This window comes from Musca vetustissima, unplaced genomic scaffold, assembly GCF_032173495.1.
Source record: "Musca vetustissima isolate MV318-11 ecotype Yass unplaced genomic scaffold, APGP_CSIRO_Mvet_v1 utg194127, whole genome shotgun sequence".
NCBI classification, from domain to species: Eukaryota; Metazoa; Arthropoda; class Insecta; order Diptera; family Muscidae; genus Musca; species Musca vetustissima.
Genome location: NW_026882010.1, coordinates 14231 through 21842, shown reverse-complemented (window position 1 = coordinate 21842; position 7612 = coordinate 14231).

Genomic DNA, 7612 nt, shown 5'->3' with positions numbered 1-7612 from the left:
CCTTCCGCTTCGAATAATGTGCAGTCCACCACTCCTATAGTTCCTTCAGAATTTCAAAATTCTTCCACCAAAAATAGCTACAGCAATCCACCTGTCGATAAGCATAGTCTAGTTGTTCCACCTATCGACATTGAAGTTTTCTCTGGCGATTTTATATCTTGGCCCACCTTTCGGGATCTGTTCACCACTTTATTTATAAACAATTCACGGATCATTGGGATCCGATTGTTGTTTTTATTTGCTTACAGCGATTGCCAAAAATTACTTTGACTCTGTGGGAGCAAAGTATAAAAAATAAATCGTCGTTGTCCTCTTGGGTAGAATTAGAGGCTTTCCTCACAGAGAGGATACAAACATTGATTTGCCTAAAACACGCCCTCCCCTCCAAAAATAAGTTGTTGCCAAAGAAAAAGCATTCCTCCTCTAAGAAGTTGTCACCTAGTAATATTGCTACTCCTCAATCCCCTAATAAATTGTTGTCGTTACATAATTCTAAATGTGTTACCCCACCTCGAGCTATAAATTCACCCTCCACAACTTCTTGTTCCATTTGTCCTGACCAGAGCCATCATCATCGACTCTGCCTCCAGTTTCTAAAACTTTCGTTTGAGGACAAATTCTCGATTGTTAAAAAAAATAAATGTTGTGTAAATTGTTTGTCTCCTGGACATGTAGTCAAAACGTGCAATAGTAAACATAGTTGCACTATATGCAAGCAAAGGCACCACAGCCTTCTTCACCGGTCACTAATCAATAAGGTTGTTGTTTCCTCCAAGTCACCTCCGGCTTTTACAAAGGTCAAAAGTCGAGGACAGACTTCGTTGCCTCATTCTTCAGAAAAACCTTCTCCGGCTTTTACTAAAGTCAAAAGTCGAGAATCTAATGTGTCGCACTCTTCTTCGAAAAAAAAAAGTTGTAAATCCACCGATACCTCACCCCTCCCAAGATACCAAGGTTCTCATAGGAACAGCAGTAGTAAATGTAGTTCATAATGGAAAAACACATCCTGTTCGTGCCATTATTGATCCTTCATCCAAGGTATCTGTTGTAAGTAAAAAACTTAAAAATTTACTTGGCATTTCTGGTAATTCGAAGAAGGAATCCAACCCTGCTACACCAAGAGAAATGTGTCCACTTAAGTTGACTTCCCCCAAGAACTCGTCTAAAATTGTTGAAGCAAAGGCGATTGTTCGGCCTACTGTTAAGGGGAAATTGTTCTCACATCCACCTATTGCAAGTTTGAAATCTAAAATTCCTTTAGATTTAGCTGACTCCTTTGACGACAGCCCAATAGATTTGCTACTTGGCGCTGATCTTTACCCCCACATACTATAAGCTGAACCACCACAATTAGTTTTAAATTCGTTGTTGGCCCAAAAGTCTATATTCGGGTATATACTGACCGGTTCAGTGCCTGCCACCTAATCTCCCATCCATAATAGATCACCTTAGTAAATTAAAATATCGTTTGAATACACAAATCACCCGTTTACAAAACTCGTGTCGTTTACTAAATTTGTAACATAAAGCTCACTTGAAATCTGAATTTACGTTCATATATGGATTTTACTAACCCATATTCCAATTAAATTGTTAATTGCTACTTTGCCGGTCGTAGCAAGGGGGCCGGAATGTATAAGTTTGATACGTTCTGACTCAACTTCCCGAGCTCAGTCAATCACGTCTGCTGATTGACACCACGGGCATCTCCTCCGCAAATTCCCTCAGCGGAGACCGTAGAGTGCAGATGCCACCGAGCAGTGGTTGTTGATGTTTTGCTCTCCTTGCTCGACACATTTCTCCCATTGGAATATGTAAATGTAGTAGTAAACGACAACCGATCCTCAGCGATCACCGCAATCCTCTGTGATTGCATGAACCACAGCGTTCACTTGTCGTTTAACCTCCTTAGAGTTAACTTGTCGACCAACCTCCTTAGAGCTAACTAGTCGCATAACGTCTACGCGTTATTAACAGGTCTCTGTCGCCGCCACCATAAATTACAAGAGGTAATTTATTTGTTGTAATAAGGAAAAGAAAGAAGCTCCAATAAATCCAAGATATTTAGAATATTATATAAATAACTCTTGTGTTTTATTTTCTTTGCATTTCTTTCTATTTCATACACCATTAATTGCTTGGGAGTTTTCTTGTTGTCTCATCACCCCGCTCCCTTGAATTAATACATTGATCACCCCCAACCATCACACAAACATCACCACGGCGAGGAGTAGAGCAAACCCCTCGCCTCAACACTCCCAATAATCCTATCCAAGATTATGAGCTACAGACATTCACGTTTAGAGTTAATTGCGCTCCATCTTTAGCCATTCAGATTTTATTACAGTTGGCCGATGATATCGAATCTCAATTCCCTCATGCTGCACACATCCTACGATATCATGATTTGTAGACTGCGCATAGATCGAGAGACCAACCTATTAGGGCTTTAGGTTCCGCAAAATTTGAATTGCGAAAATGGACAATTGCGAAATTCTAAGACTATCTAGCCATGTCCGTCCGTCTGTTGTAATCACGCTAACTTCTGAAGGAATTGAGATAATGAGCTGAAAATTTGCATAGGTTTGTCTTTTGTCTGCAGGCAGGTCGAGTTTGTAGATGGTCCACTTTTAGGCATAGCTCCCGCGTTTTTCAACCGCATACGCTGAAATTTGGTATATTGAGTTCTTATTGGGTACTAAATGTCTCCACAAAACATATAAATATAGGTCCACTTTTTCTGGTAGCCCGAATCGGCTGTAATTTAGTATTTTGATTTCTTATTACCAAATCTCTCCACAAAAAATTATATATATAGGTCCATTTTTTTGGATAGCCCTTATATAAAGGTACCCCCAATTTTCGATATTTTGAGGTTCTTGAGCGCGTTTTTCTACCGAATGCGTTGGAATTTGGTATTTTGTAGTCGTATGTGGTAACAAAACTCCATACCAAAAATGTTAAATATTCTCCCCCTTTGTGGGCTCGTCCCCTATAACCCCATTTTATACCCTCCACCATAGTATGGAGGGTATATTAATTTGTCATTCCGTTTGGAACTCATCGAAGTATTAATTTCCGACCCAATAAAGTATATATATATATTCTTGATCAGGGTTAAAATCTAAGACGATCTAGTCATGTTCGCCTGTCCATCCGTCTCTTGTTATCACGCTATCTTCTGAAGGCATTGAGATAGGGTGCTGAAATTTTGCATACGTTTGTATTTTGTCTGCAGGCTGGTCAAGTTCGTAAATGGGATATATCGGTCCACGTTTAGGCATAGCGCCGAACAGTACCTCCCAATTTTCGGTATTTTGGGGTTCTTGAGCTCGTTTTTCAACCGAATACGCTGAAATTTGATACATTGAGTTCTTATTGGGTACTAACTCAACAAAAAGTTATAAATATAGGACCACTTTTTCTGTTAGTCCCCTAATTTTCAGTATATTAAGGGCTTTGATCGTATTTTTCCACCGAAGTGGCTGTAATTTAGTGTTTTGAATTCTTAATAGGTACCAAATGTTTTCATAAAAAATTATAAATATAGGTCAATTTTTTCGGATAGCCCCCATATAAGGGTACCCCCAATTTTCGGTATTTTGGGGTTCTTGAGCGAATTTTTCTACCGAATGCGTTGAAATTTGGTATTTTTAGTCGTATATGGTAACAAAACTCCATATCAAACATTTTTAATATTCGCCCCCTTTTTGGGGTCGTCCCGTATAACCCCATTTTATACCTTCCACCATAGTATGGAGGGTATATTAATTTTGTAATTTCGTTTGTAACTCTCCGAAATATTCATTTCCGACCCATGTCCGTCCGTCCGTCTGTTGTAATCACGCTATCTTCTGCAGGATTGGAGACAGGGTGCTGAAATTTTGCATAGGGTTGTCTTATAAGGGTATCCCCAATTTTCGGTATTTTTGGGGTTCTTGAGCGCATTTTCAACCGAATTCGCTGCAATTTGGTATTTTGTAGTCGTATATGGTAACAAATCTCTCCACTAACAATTATTAATATTCGCCCCCTTTTTTGTGCTAGTGCCCATATAACCCCATTATTTATATTAAAATCGTCTAAATTTTCTGAAACGGATTTTGTCCAAAGAAACATGGTGTCAAAAACAAATATATTTCGATGAGGCACATTTTCACCCTGTCAAAGTGTATACACTCTCATCTCAATTACCTCAGCCCTATGGCTAAGGCTGAGAGTAATTTATCCAGTTTAGAATTTGTATTATGGTTTATATTCCCTATATTTTCATTTCAAGTACCTGTCAGTATATCTATGGTGGAGGGTATCCAAAGTTCGGCCCGGCCGAACTTACCGCTTTTTCACTTGTTTATATTAAAATAGTTATATGATTTGTGTGTTTGGGTTTGGTTCTAAGACTCTGGCAACGTTTGGATGAAATCAAAATTTTTTTTACACAAATTTGGTCCAATGAAAGATGTGGTCTAGGACTAATATTTAGAACCATAATCGGTTTGTAGAAATGTCGGTATAGGTACACTTTTTGGTATGTTCCCCATATTTTCCCAGGACCTGTCAGTATATCTATGGTGAAGGGTATCCAAAGATCGCCCCGGCCGAACTTAACGCTTTTTCACTTGTTTATATTAAAATAGTTTGTTTGTAATAGTTTGTTCCGTGTGTGGGTTTGGTTCTAAGACTCTGTTTTAATCATTTGCGGAAGATACGAAAAAACTAGAATATAAGGTTCGATAATTAACCTTAGTTATATTCATATATATGAACTCTAACCCGCATTTAGGCCCAGCCCCTACATGGGAGGTAGCAGAAGGAGTGGACCGATTTTCCACATCTTCGAAATTGAACTAATATTGGGTGAAATAATAAGATGGGCAATGTTTAGATGAAATCAAAAATTTTTTGAACAAAGTTGGTCCATAGATACATGGGGTCTTGGACCAATAATAAGGACCATAATCGGTTTGTACAAATGTCGGTATAGGTACACTTTTTGGTATGTTCCCTATATTTTTATTTAAAGTAACTGTCAGTATATCTATGGTGGAGGGTATCCAAAGTTCGGCCCGGCCGAACTTAACGCATTTACACTTGTTTATTTTAATGTCAAGCATCTTGTCCATAAACATAATTATACAAAGCGGGAGGTGTTTTCCGCAATTGCTAAACTATTTGATCCTATAGGTTGGTTAAGCCCAGTTATTATAGTAGCAAAAATAGTATGCAACGCATATGGCTTGACAAAATTGATTGGGATGATTCTCTTCCGTATTCGAACGAAAAAGAGTGGCAGAAATTCGTTGAAACATATCATGGTGTTAATTCTATTCAAATACCTCGATGGGTCAAATATAAGCCTGATTGTGTAGCCGAACTTCATATTTTTTCTGATGCCTCAGAGAAGGCATACGCGGGGGTGGTGTATAATCGAATCAAATTGTGAAATCTCCACTTTTCTGCTTTCCAGCAAAACAAAAGTGGCCCCTTTAAAATCAATTTTACTTCCAAGGCAAGAATTGTGTGGTGCAGTTTTAGCATAAGAATTATATAAAGTAATTGCAGCTGAAATTGATATAGTGGACCGATTCTACGATCGTCCTTTCCTGGTTAAAGAAAACCCCCTCCACATGGTCGACATTCGTTGCTAATACCCTATTAGCAGGATTCATGAAAATGTTGGTCAAAGCAATTGGCATCACGTGCGATCTGAAGACAATCCTGCTGACTAAGGCAGTCGAGGCATTTCACCGTTGGAGTTGTCATATGTCACAAATATGGTGGCATGGGCCACAACGGCTTCGCCATGATAGTTCCCAATGGGATTGAAAAAATTGTAGTTATTTATGAGTTTGTGGTGCTGGGATTCCGCTGGAGGTAAATAAGCATAGAGTGATAAATAATAAACGAGATATCCCAACAGTGCTGAGTGGACTGTATGATAGAGATTTTAGCTTGATTAATTATTCCTCATAGCAAATGAGGAATAATTAGCGAAAACAAGAAAAGAGAAAATAAAACCAGTTAGTAATTTTCTTAGAAACGTTACAAAACGTAAAGCTACTATGGTTTATTGAGATAGAGATGAGATGCTTACCAGTGCGAGTCAGTTACAATAGTGACTTAATGATGTGTGTCATTTTACTGGGTAAGCGGCGCTTTAGAGCAGATTCGTTTAAAAGAGATTAACTTGACGAGCGTACTTAGACTACGGGTACAATTCATTTACTTAACCTAGTACAATTTCTTTTGATAAAATTCACAATAATCAGTAGTTCAAATTCTTAAACTAAGGGTATTCATTTTATGAACTTGGCGAATTCAATGAATTTGTCCATGGCCCCGGCCTTGCATCTGTGCAACGGATGTGGAGACACACAGCACAGACGCCAGAGATTTTATGGTCTATGAAAGGAGACGTTGGCTGGGCATTACCACGCTTCGAACACTGACACTCTGGGTGTTGGCGTGATACCTATGAAGGGGAGAAAAAACAATAAAGAAATAAAAACAAAATAAAACAATTTGGTATTAAAATATATTTTCCAATTTACTTGGCAAGTTAGTGAGTTTTGAATGAAACAAAACTTTACCTTAATGCGTGCTAGTTCGAGAATGCAAGTTGAATCAATGAGAGTTAGAAAACAAGTCTTTAAACAACGAAAGCAAGATTGTAAGATTTTAATCAACGATAGCGAGATTGTAAGTTTTAGCAACGAGAGTTAGAATGCAAGTGTGTCGCGGTGAGCAAATGTAGCGTAAACAAGGTCGAGATCACATCGACGACCGTAGCACTGGAAAGTCCTCTCTGCATCCGAACTGAGCGAATGTGACTTCTAGGAGAGAGCGTAGGAAAGAGAGAATACTCTCTCCTACAATCCGAACCAGGCGAATGTGACTCCTAATAGAAGTGCAGAGAAGATTCCCCCATTGACTCAAGTGAGTGGCCAATTAATGTGAATAATAATTGGTATGCTACGGAAGGGGTGAACAACATATCGAACATACACATTGTCTTAAACAATGTATCGAACCTAAACATTGCCGCCCACCTTGCAGGGCTACAACAATGCAACATGAATTAGACTAAATCGCGACTTATTCCTGGCTAGTATTTCCATTGTGAATACAATGCAGCAATATGTACGGTAGTTCAGTTTCATTGAGCAATTTTTTGTTAATTCAAATATGATTGTGTATTTTGCTACAACTAATTTTGACAAAAGAAAACAAAGTATTGGTTACAAGTTTTACTATTTTGTTAACTGGTCGACGAACAATTCCTTGTTGGACCAAAAGTGATTAGTTATGACGGAGCACAACGACTTAATAAAATTGATTAAATAAATGAATTTTGACCGGACGCAACGACGATAATTCCTCTCATAGAACATGTCCGACGACGAAGGATGCTTCAATTTGGGAACATATGGAAGTCCCCAATATCGGGGTAGTGTTCTGTGGCGAGATTCGTCCTCAGCAAAATCCAACGCAGTCCTAAAGACCTGGACTGAGGACGAAGGCTTATTCTGGATCCTGACTGGTCAGAATCCAGCCGAATATCGTGTTTTGAGCTAAGAGGGAACCCAAAACATTTCGTTGCGTCCCTTCTTTC